Below are 11369 nucleotides of genomic sequence, written 5' to 3' on the forward strand. Positions count from 1 at the left end.
AGCCCATTATTTGGCCCTCCATGCTGGCTTTTTGAAAAGGCTTTGACAGATGCAGTTGGAATAAAATAATGAATGCCCACATGCTGGGTGACTTAAAAATGAAAAGTTGAAGTCTGAGAAACTTCAGTCAAAAAGTAGTGGGTTTGACATCACGGAATCCTAAATATGAAAGGGAATGGGCTGTGTTCAGGGCCTCACTGTTACAGAGCTCCTCTGAGAATGGGGTGGAGCTCCACTCTGGGTCCTCAATTGGAGACCCCAGTTCTAGTGTGGGGCTGGCCAGGGGAAGGATATGGTGTCTTCCACAGTAGCTGAGAACTGCTGATTTCTGAGACCGAGGCATAAGGTCACCCCAGATGCAGAAGCACGTGTGGGCTTAGTCTTCTCCCTGGACAGGGCGTTTCTGGTCAGTTCTGGATCCAGATGTGACTTCAGTCTGATGACTCAACACCCCCATCTCAGCACGCCCTGCCTTTCGTGTGATTGTCCACCTCAGCATCTCCTCAGGAGGCTGGTCTCCAGGCAGGAGGTAATGGGATGTGGAGGGGGTGAACACTCCCTCCCTCCCTCAGATTTGTGGCAGATTTGTGATGTTCAATAGTAAGAAATGGGCTTCTGTGGTGGCTCAGACAGTAAAGAATCCCGCCTGCAGTGGGGGAGACTCAGGTTCGATCCCTGGGTTGGGAAGATCCCCTGGAGAAGGGCATGGCAACCCACTCCAGTATCCTTGCCTGGAAAATCCCGTGGATGGAGGAGCCTGGCGGGCTACAGTCCATGGGGTCGCAAACAATCTGACACAACTGAGCGACTTCACTGTCACTTTCATAGAAAAAACAAAGATCATCAAACAGTGATCCAAAGCGAAGTTGAATTTATTTACTTGGCTGGTGAGGGAGACAGATATCACTTAGATGGAGGTTATGCAGGTCTCCCAGAGTAGAAATGAAAAGGGCTAGATAGATCACACACAAAAAAATGGAGAAAGTACACTAAACAAAGCCCTCTACTGAGTTCAGGTCTCTGGTTGGCTCAGGACTGTGAGCTCTTTGCTGTGGTCTCTTTCATGTTTCACAGCATCCCTGAAGCCAGGAAGCCCGGGCTCAGTTGTGTACAGAAAGAACTATGCAAAATTCCAGCTTCAAATTCAGTTGACAACTTAATGTGGAAATACTTCCGAAGGTTATATTCATAAACAAGGCCAACAGTAGATTATTGCATTACCTTTATATTGCCACTTGAGGAAGTTTAGTTTCCCTGGGGAGCAGATTCTGAAATGGAGTCCTGTGTGTAGGATATTTATACAAGTGCATCTCTGGACCCCAGATTTGTAGAAGAGGCAGAATAAAGCAGGAGTAGGCCGAGGGAGATGAGATGCTGACGTAGGAACAACCTTGGCCAGACCCAAAGGATACCCTGGTGATAGCTAGAGTGGCATTTTAGGATTGCCCCCTGTTGGGCCAACATGACCAGAATCTTATACTCCATCATTGATCAGAGGATGTGGACAGCCTGAGGCCACACCCCAAAGGGCTGAAGGCTGAAGGCTCTCCATTCCCAGGGCCAAGGTGTACACAGAAGGACTGGAAGGCACGGCAGAATTTCACCAACACCAGTCTCTGTCCCAAGCTTGGCTTCACTTCAGCTTTAAAATAATCCTGTGATGTTGGTGTGGACAGAACTGGCTCGTGGAAGGTAAGAAGCCTACTGAAGTCTGCATACCTGCTTGCTGATCCTCTGGGCATTTAAACTCAGACCCCAGTTCTCCTAACTCAATCTCTCTCTCTCTAAAGAGGAGGGCTTATCATATGTGAGGGTGGCATGGTCACGATAGAGAACACAGGACCCCAAACCAGGCTTTAGTTAGTTCTGCGTATAGATCAAGATGTCTCAATTCACTTATTTAAAAAAAAATGCATTTTCATTGGGGACAATTTGCAATGTTGCAAATTGATTCTTGGGGGTAGTGGTGAAGAAATTATTGTTTTTGTTCAGTCGCTAAGTCGTGTCCGACTCTTTGCAACCCCATGAACTGCTTCCCTGTCCTTCACTATCTTACAGAGTTTTTTCAAACTCATGTCCATTGAGTCAGGGATGCCATCCAACCATCTCATCCTTTGTCATCCCCAAATCATGCTCTTTATGTATAAGGCACATGGAGCACATAAGCAGATACACAGCATATCTGGGGTCCTGAAATTTAATGAAAAGTGTGATCGGGAGAAAAAGTGTCTAATATTGCTTCTGGAGATAGAAAAAAAAGAAAAAAAATGTGTGAGAGAATATAAAAAAAAAAGAGGAGAAGGAATTTCTAAGCCCCAGATTTTCATCATGGCCTCTGTGTTCCAAGACTCTGGTCTGTTCAGTCTTAGAGAATAAATGTCAGCAACTGGTGGTCTTCATACTACCAGCATACACAAACCTTTTTGTTTTTGATTATTTGTTTTTTGTTCTTGCTTAAACAGCATTAAGAAGGAAGAGAGAACAGTCACAGCAGAGTCACTGTTTAAAGTTTTGGAGATTTTGCACATGTGTGTACATGTTTTCACACACACACATGATAACCAGCTCCTCTCGCATAATGGGATACTTGGCGGCCCTGGATCTCTAGCCCAGTGCCCACCTCTAGCTCCTCACGTGGAAACGGTGGTCAGGCAGCGGTCGCTTCCTGCCCTTCCCACAGGCCATCTACCTGTCAGCACAACCGCACCCATCTCCCTTGTGGCAGGTGCTCCCGCCTGGCCTCATGCAGTTACAGCACCCTCTCGGTCTCTGTCGGCATTTGAGTTGGCAAGCTCTGTCTTGGATGTCAGAGCTGAAGGAGGAGCCCAGGAGTTCTCAGACTTGGCTGCTCAAAAGGGAAGTTAAAGAAAGAATCTTTCTAGGGATTCTGGTGTCATTGTTTGGGCAGCAGAATGCTGTGGAAGCTCCACAGGGGATTCTGAAGTGTAGCCTGGATGGAGAACACTGATCCAGTGCTGCTCCTCTTCTTGGAGCTCAGAGAGGGAAAGCGAGTTGTCCAAAGGCACACAGCTGCAATTAGAGAAGCTTGACCTAAAACCATGTCTTCTTACCTGGCCTGGAGTGCTTCCCTCTACCTCATCCTGCCTTCTGTAAGTTTGTTCAGGGAAGGCTAGAGTAGCAGGTTATCTGATCAAAATACCAGACTTTGATTGTATTTCTGATTTTGCTCAGTGATGAGCACTTAGGGCTTCTTAGTAATCTACTACCCAATAGTTCCTTCTCATCCCTTGGTTTTATCACTGAAATTGCATGGGGTCCTGGGAGCAAAAGGCAGAAAAGGGAGGGGACCTAACGTGTATTCAGTAGCTTCAGTGAGCCGAAATTGCTCTAGGTACTTTGCCGTGGTTTTCTATTTTCACAATAACACCAGAAGGTTGGTATGACTCGTTCCATTTCAAAATGATGAAACAGACTCAAGTGGGTTTGGTCAGGGCTCCAGGGTCGCTCAGCAGATAAGTAATTTGTGCTCAGTTCATAACTTCCCAAAGCAGATATTCTGTCAGAGTAAACAAGGATGTAAGCTTCACAGAGGCAGAGATTTAAACAAACAAACAAACAAACAAACTCTGTTCTCACTGATTTCTTTCTATGTGCCTACGACACTGATGACACAGAGTAGGTGCTCGATAAAAATTGGTTAGCTCTGTGAGTTAATACCATGGAACTCTACAGGCCTTAAATCTTAAGGACGAGAGAATTTTGAGTTCAATAGAATATAAAGCATCAAAGGAAAAAAAAATCTGCTTCTTTTAAATTTTGGAATCCAGCAGCTTTCAAAACATCTGCAAGGGAGCACGGGGCATTTAAAACATCTTCTCGGAACTGTCTGATGCCAAGTGTTGCAGTGTATTGATAGCTGTGTCCTATGTCCTGTGGACCATAGGTCCATAGGACCTGTGTCCTATGCTTATATCAGAAGAGAGGGTGTGTATGTGCAAGTTACAGTCTCTAGGGTATTTTTTTTTTAAAGCTGTAGTTAAGAAGAAAAAAGTATTAATATCTCATAGATTGTTCCAGAACACTGGAGTCAACAATGTGAGCAGAGCTGGCTGTGGGCCTTTGAGAAGTTCAGGGAGGCATGTTGTTCCTTATCATCTTAGTCCTGAGTTAATCTCTGTGCTCAGTAACACCCTTCCATTCATTAGTTTGCAAATCACATCAACTTGCTTATAAATGGAGCCTCCTCAACCTTTGCATCTCCAGGACTTGGCCCATAGGTACCCAGAAATGCCTGCTGACTCACATGATGATTGTGTTCCTGTAAAACTGGAATTTTTAGGTGAGACTCATGTCCCGGGTATTGCCATTTCTAGGACCTTCCCCCAAGAATAACCTCTGGTTCCTTTTGATTGAGGCAGGATATAATTAAATTTCACCACTTTAAAAAAATTTTCAGCCACCAGGATATTAGTTTCCCAACCAGGGATAGAACCTGTGCTCCTTGCAGTGTAAGCTCAGAGTCTTAACCACTGGACTGCCAGGGAAGTCCTGATTTTCATCACTTTCATAGTTTCTAGTGTCCTGGGAGGTGTTAGAGAAACTAACAAGAAACTAAAATATGAGAAACTAACCTCATATTAGTTTCCAGCAGTCATCTGAGACATTATCATCTTGTTACAAGTCAATCAAAAAAGCCTCAGAGAGTTTGAGGACTCTTCCTGGGCCACTTAGCCAGGAAGTGGTAGCAATTGGATGTAAATCCTCTTTGTGGAAAAGCAAGATGGGACTGGTTCTATGCAGTGAAGGATTAACCTTGCCCATAGAAAAGTTTGACGCTTGACTGCTCCTGGAATGTAACCTCTAAGCCCTTGGAATACTCTTGTTTACCTGAGTTCTAGGGCCACACCAAGTAGTCTTGGCTAACAGTGTGATTTATCAGGGGGGGCTTGGGACAAGCAATATTGGCTTGACTTCTTGGAGAGGTTGAAGGCTCAGGTCAGCCACGTGGGCAGCCAGCCATGCCTATGCGACCAACTTCCAGCAAAAATCTTGGACACCAAGGCTTGGGTGAGCTTTCCTGGTTGGCGGTACTCCAGTGCATGCATGCTCAGTTGCTAAGTCATGTCTGACTCTTTGTGACCCCATGGACTGCAGCCTGTCAGGCTCCTCTTTCCATGGGGTTCTCCAGACAAGAATACTGGAGTGGGTTGCCATTTCCTTCTCCAGGTGATATTTCCAACTCAGGGATCAAACTTGCATCTCTTGGGTCTCCTGCATTGCAGTTGGAATTTTCCTGCTGAGCCATCAGGGAAGCCCAATACTCCAATGTCTTGTTGCATATTGTTGCTGGGAGTCGTAGCTCTGTCCACATCTCCGCTGGGAGAAGAAAATTTATGCCTGGACCTCTCCTGGACTCCAGTCCTGTGTGCTTCTTCCTGTTCCTGATTTTATTTTCTAAATGTATTTATTTATTATTTTTAATACTTATTTACACAGGGAGCTCAACCTAGTGTTCTGTGACAACCTAGAGGGGTGGGATGAAGGGGGTCAGAGGGAGGCTCAAGAGAGAAGGGACATATGTATACTTATGGCTGATTCATGCGGTTGTATGGCAGAAAGCAATACAATATTGTAAAGCAGTTATCCTTTAATTAAAAAAAATTAAAAGTATTTATTTATTTGGCTGAGCCAGGTCTTAGCTGTGGTATGTGGGATCTTTGATCTTCATGGCAGCATGTGGGATCTTTAGCTGCAGCATGAAAATTCTTCTCTGGGGATGTGAGATCCAATTCCCTGACCAGGGATTGAACCTGGGCCCCTGCACTGCGGGCGTGGAGTCTTAGCCACTGGGCGATCAGGGAAGTCCCCCTGTTTCTAACTTTAATCTGTGTCCATTTGCTGAAATAAACCATAACCTTAGCATAATAGCGCTGTTGGGTTCTGTAAACCCTTCAAGCAAATTATTGAACCTGAGGGTGGTCTTGAACTCCCAAATGCTCACAGTTCCTCTCTGCAATATTGATGTGAAGATCCACAAGAAAGGTAATTGCGAGTCGTGATGAGTGGAAGTTCTGAATTTGATTCCCTGGCCTTGACTCTTACCCCTTCTTCCTCAAGAGCTCTTGGTCCTTCCCCAGGTGGGGCTGGAACTAGGGTGGGGCAAGCGAGGCACTCTAGTCCCAGACTTGTCTTATTTCAAATGTCTTATCCCGAATATGGAATTAACTCTATTATCTACCTTCTGTGGTTATGAGAATTAGAGTTACTTTTCCCCTCATGCTCAGCCCCTACTAACACAGAGTAAACTCAATCAAAGAGTGAGCTATTTGTCTGAATGGTTTGTAACCACAAAGAATTCTCCATCTTAAGAGAAGGTAAGTAATTGACTAAGATACAGGAAAGATATGTATGCTTTAGGTCAATTAAGGGGTGTAGACTCTACTCTGATAGAAGTAGGGCAGTTTCACAGGATTCAGATAGAGCACTCCCTCCCTCCTAGGGGAAACTGACTCTGTCTATAACTGAGATATCTGGGTTTCCTCCAGAAAATAAATTCCTTCTCACCCATCAGCTGCCCCTCTCTGAGTGATATGATAGTACACAACTATATGTTGATCGTCTATGTACAACATATATGTACTATATGTTGATCATCTAAAGTCTGCAGATGCTGAAGGCCAGACGGCTTAGGATGTCCATAGCATGGTGGGTGTTATTTGTTCAGTTGTGTCTGACTTTTTGTGACCCCACGGACTATAGCCTGGCTCCTCTGTCCATGGGATTGTCCAGGCAATAATACTGGAGTGGGTTGCCATTCTCTTCTGCAGGGGATGTTTCTGATCCAAGGATTGAACCCCAGGTTCCCTACATTGCAGGCAGATTCTTTACTGTCTGAGCCACCACTGCCTAGGATCCTCACAGCCTGGAGGGCACCCTATTTCTATAGGATGACATTTGGAACACTTCTTGGTCAGAACTAGGGCAATTGTTTTTAGCCTTGGATGCATTTGCTAGTATCCCCTGGAGAGACTTGCAAAGTCCTGATGCCTAGGAGTAAACATTCTGATTTAATACTCTTGATTGGCGCCGGCAGAGTAGTTCCTATAAGTTTCCCAGGACTCTAACTGCACCAGTATTTTAAAACTGCATCTTGCGTCTTCGTCACCTGCTCGGCTGTTACCCTCCCGGGGACGCTGTGTCTTCTCCTGTCTACCCAGCCTTTGCCTCTGTTGTTCCCACCACCAGATGCCTTCTTCCTTCTTTGTCTGTGTGTTGGGTATCAAGTCACTCTTTACAACCTGACTCAATGTGACCTTTCTGAACATCTCTAGACAGCCTGGTGCCAAGCAGAGATGGTTGCTGCCTTTTCTGTGTTCCCATAACATTTTCTAGACATTATCTGTTATGATACCTACAGAGAATTGCAGGCTTTCTGTTTATCAATTTGTTCACTTGAGAGCTGGGACCTTGTCTTCATCACCTTTGTTTCCCCAACACCTGGTAGAGTCAGTCCCTGGCGTGGGAGAAACATTCAGTGAATATTTAGTTGGACTGAATCGAGGTACTCAAAAGAGCTATCGTGTCACTGAGGCTGAAATACCCATTCCTTATGATGCCGGTCTCTTGTTTTGCGGTGGCAGTTGCTGTTTGGCATATCAATGTGCCTCCTTTGTGCAAACTCCGTTCTCCCTCTTGAATGTTGAAGCATTTTGCTAATTGCAGAATTGCCTGTGGTCACAGTGTGCTGTTTCTTGATGTGCCAGTCACAATTTAAAATGAAGTGCAAGGGTTATAGTTAGCAGGCTGGAGCAAGTCTCAGTTTATGCAAATGTTAAAATGCATCTGGGGACTGTATAGGTATAAATGAAAACCCAGAAGGGATATTTTGTCCTGTAGTCCATTCTAAGGTCGCACAACTTAATTTTTCATTAAGGATGACATCCATATTCTAATCGTAATGTTTAAGTCCTCCCCCTCCCCCCCGCCCCGTTTGTAGCAAATCTTTATGGTGCTAGTGGTTAAAGAGCCTGCCTGACAATACAGGAGATGTAAGAGGTGTGGTTTTGATCCCCAGGTCAGAAAGATCCCCTGGCGAAGGAAATGGCAACCCACTGCAGTATTCTTGCCTGGAGAATTCCATAGACAGAAGAGGCTGGCAGGCTGCAGCCCATGGGGTCTCAAAAAGTCTGACATGACTCCAGAGACTTAGCACACACAGCACAAGGCAGTGTTATACTCTGCAGATGGATGGATGCTTCAGAAATGAGCAGGCCTGGAGGCAGGAGTATCATTCATAGGGATCAGCAGGCATGCACTTGATGGCCATGCTGTTGCTCAGGACCGTGTCCTAAGCGACTGCTTGTGAATGTGTCCATACTGATTGCTCATTGCCTTGAACTTGATAGTTGTATTTCCACTCATTTCTGTCAACAATACTTTGGAGGGTCTGTTAGATGCATGAAAAGACTAGGAGCAAGATGTTAATCAATGGAGTTTTTAAGCTCCTTCCCTCTGGGTACCCTGAGAGAGGTTAGTGGCAAATGTGAGTCAGGCGGAGTGTGGATCAGGCAGACAGCAGTCACTGGGTGGTTCATGACTTCCTAGAGGGTGAAAGATAAGCGATCATAATGCAAAGAATGGAGGAAAGGCCAATGCTGGTCATCTCTGGAAGATGATCATAGTCTGAGCGGGTCTAGCAGTTAACTTTTTTTTCCTACTATGACGCAGTCAAGCCAAATGAAAACTCTTTCTCTCTTAGGTACCTGTCTGAGTATAAGCAGTCGGCCATACCAAGTTTGGACTTCCCCAGTGGCTCAGATAGTAAAGAATCTGCCTGCAATGCAGGATATCTGGGTTTGATCCCTGGGTCAGGAAAAACCCATGGAGAAGGGAGTGGTTACTCACTGCAGTATTCTTGCCTGGAGAATTCCACAGAGGAACCTGGTGGGCTACAGTCCATGGGGTTGCAAAGAGCTGGACACGACTGAGCAACTAGCATTTTCACTTTCTTTCACCCACATCAAGGTCAGCTGGTGTGGACTTTCTTGTTACTCTGCCGTCCTCAACCTGTAGCTTCCACCTTGTGGTCTAAGATGGCTGCTGTAGCTCCGCTATTACATCTATATTCCAGCCAACAGGAAGTAGAGATGAGGAAGGAAGACTGTGATCCACCTATGTTAAGGGTTTGACTCAGAAGTTACGATTCGGTACTTGAACCCACATATTGTTGACCAGAATAGAGTCACATGGCTACATCTAGCTTCAAGGGAAATTGGGAAATGAACCATATGGCCATTTAGCTGGATGGCCATGTGCCCAGCTAAAACCTTTATTATTCAGGAGAAGAGCAGAATAGATACTAGAGAAATAACCAGCCATCACTGACTCATAGGAGACATTTTTCTGGCTACTGCCCAAACTCAGTGAAATTCCGGAAGTACTGGGAGGGATGAATTCAGAAGGAGACATATCTCAATGCCTTAAGTGCCATTTCAGAACAAGGAATCGATGGTTGAGGTTAAACATATTAGCATTTGGAGGTTGCCCAGAAAATCTCAGCCTCTAAAAACATATCTTGCTTGATGTATGTCATACAATGTTTAATGGTAATTTGACTTATTATAATATCTTAGTGAGAATGTTTGCCCAATATTCCCAAGAGTCCTAGGGATTCTGTGTGTGTGTGTGTTGGGGGAGGGTGTAACCAGGAGGACAAGAGTTGTAAATTTTCATAAAATTAATTACCTGAAAGAAGACATAAAAATTGCATGAATGGGGGTGCTTTCTGTATAATTAAGTTTCTATTTTGAAAAAGGCATCATGATTTTATGTGTGAGTATAAATGGTGTGTGTTTGTGTGTGTGTTTATACATATCTTTAACATGATCCTCAGTACTGTCATATGATGTGAATAAAGCATGCATAATTTCCATTTTATAGAAATTTGGTGGTTGGATCCCAAGTCTGGAGCTTAAACCTGATGCTATGATAAATGAAACTGTTTGGAGTAGAGCAACATCTCAGGAGAGGATGGAGGTAATTTCACGTGGGAGGAATGTAGACATATGCAGTTAAAGGTTGGGCCGTGGTGGTTATTACAACAGTCTGAAAGTTCTTTGACATTTTTCTTGTTGAAGGGTGGATTCTGATCCCCCTCTCCTTTGATATGGGCTGGTCTTAGTGAGTCCATTCCAGTGACGATAATGTGAGGTTCGTGACCCTCCATGTCTCCCAATACTAGATTCTAAAAGGGCTTGTAGTCTCCACCTGGCTGGCTCTTGGGACTCTTGCTTGCTGACTGGGCCGCCATGTTGCAAGGAAGCCCAGGCCACGTGGAGTGACTTGGGTATGTGTTTTGTCCACATTCATCCTTTGCATTCTCTCTTCTCTTTCTTGTGTAGAAGAAAACTCACTCCTAAGTTCTTGGAAAGTGGTGGAGATATTAGGCAAGATCTTCTCATTCCAAAGACACTGGGGCTCTTTTGTGAAATACACAGCAAGCACAGTTGATATTCTAGCTGATGGCAACACTAACTGTGCCTGTTACTCTCTTGCCCTGGTCTCAAAGACTTCTCTTCCAAAAGCTACAAGATATTTGCTGAAAATTTTCTCTCCTTTCCAGAAAGAGGGCTCCGCCTCAACCAGAGTTGCACTCAATTAGATTTGCATAAGCCTGTGAATTCAAGTTGGAATTACCCCATTAAAAAAAAAAACAAAAAAACATTTCATGTGTATCATAGTTTTCATTCCCACTCATAATATTATTTCTTAAGAAACAATAAGAAGTATTATTAATAAGAGTGTGATCACTGACCTAGAGCCAGACATCCAGGAATGTGAAGACAAGTGGGCCTTAGAAAGCATCACTACGAACAAAGCTAGTGGAGGTGATGGAATTCCAGTTGAGCTATTCCAAATCCTGAAAGATGATGCTGTGAAAGTGCTGCACTCAATATGCCAGCAAATTTGGAAAACTCAGCAGTGGCCACAGGACTGGAAAAGGTGAGTTGTCATTCCAATCCCAAAGAAAGGAAATGCCAAAGAATGCTCAAACTACCACACAGTTGCACTCATCTCACACACTAGTAAAGTAATGCTCAAAATTCTCCAAGCCAGGCTTCAGCAATATGTGAACCATGAACTTCCAGATGTTCAAGCTGGTTTTAGAAAAGGCAGAGGAACCAGAGATCAAATTGCCAACATCTGCTGGATCATAGAAAAAGCAAGAGACTTCCAGAAAAACATCTATTTCTGCTTTACTGACTATGCCAAAGCCTTTGACTGTGTGGATCACAATAAACTGTGTGGATCACAACAAAAATTCTTAAAGAGATAGGAATACCAGACCATCTGACCTGCCTCTTGAGAAATTTGTATGCAGGTCAGGAATCAACAGTTAGAACTGGACA

At 44.4% G+C, this 11369-nt stretch overlaps 1 long non-coding RNA gene across 2 annotated transcripts; it reads left to right on the top strand.

Moving 5' to 3' along the window:
- Window positions 1-219: 219 nt before the first annotated feature.
- LOC133249863 (uncharacterized) lies at window positions 220-10981 on the top strand. 2 transcript variants are annotated; one of them, XR_009737137.1, is made up of 4 exons: window positions 220-529; window positions 1559-1692; window positions 9901-9996; window positions 10362-10981. It is a non-coding gene; the product is annotated as an uncharacterized LOC133249863 (long non-coding RNA). The 2 variants fall into 2 exon arrangements; XR_009737138.1 differs by lacking the exons at window positions 220-529; window positions 1559-1692 and adding an exon at window positions 2937-3110.
- Window positions 10982-11369: the final 388 nt, after the last annotated feature.

This window comes from Bos javanicus, chromosome 6, assembly GCF_032452875.1.
Source record: "Bos javanicus breed banteng chromosome 6, ARS-OSU_banteng_1.0, whole genome shotgun sequence".
NCBI classification, from domain to species: Eukaryota; Metazoa; Chordata; class Mammalia; order Artiodactyla; family Bovidae; genus Bos; species Bos javanicus.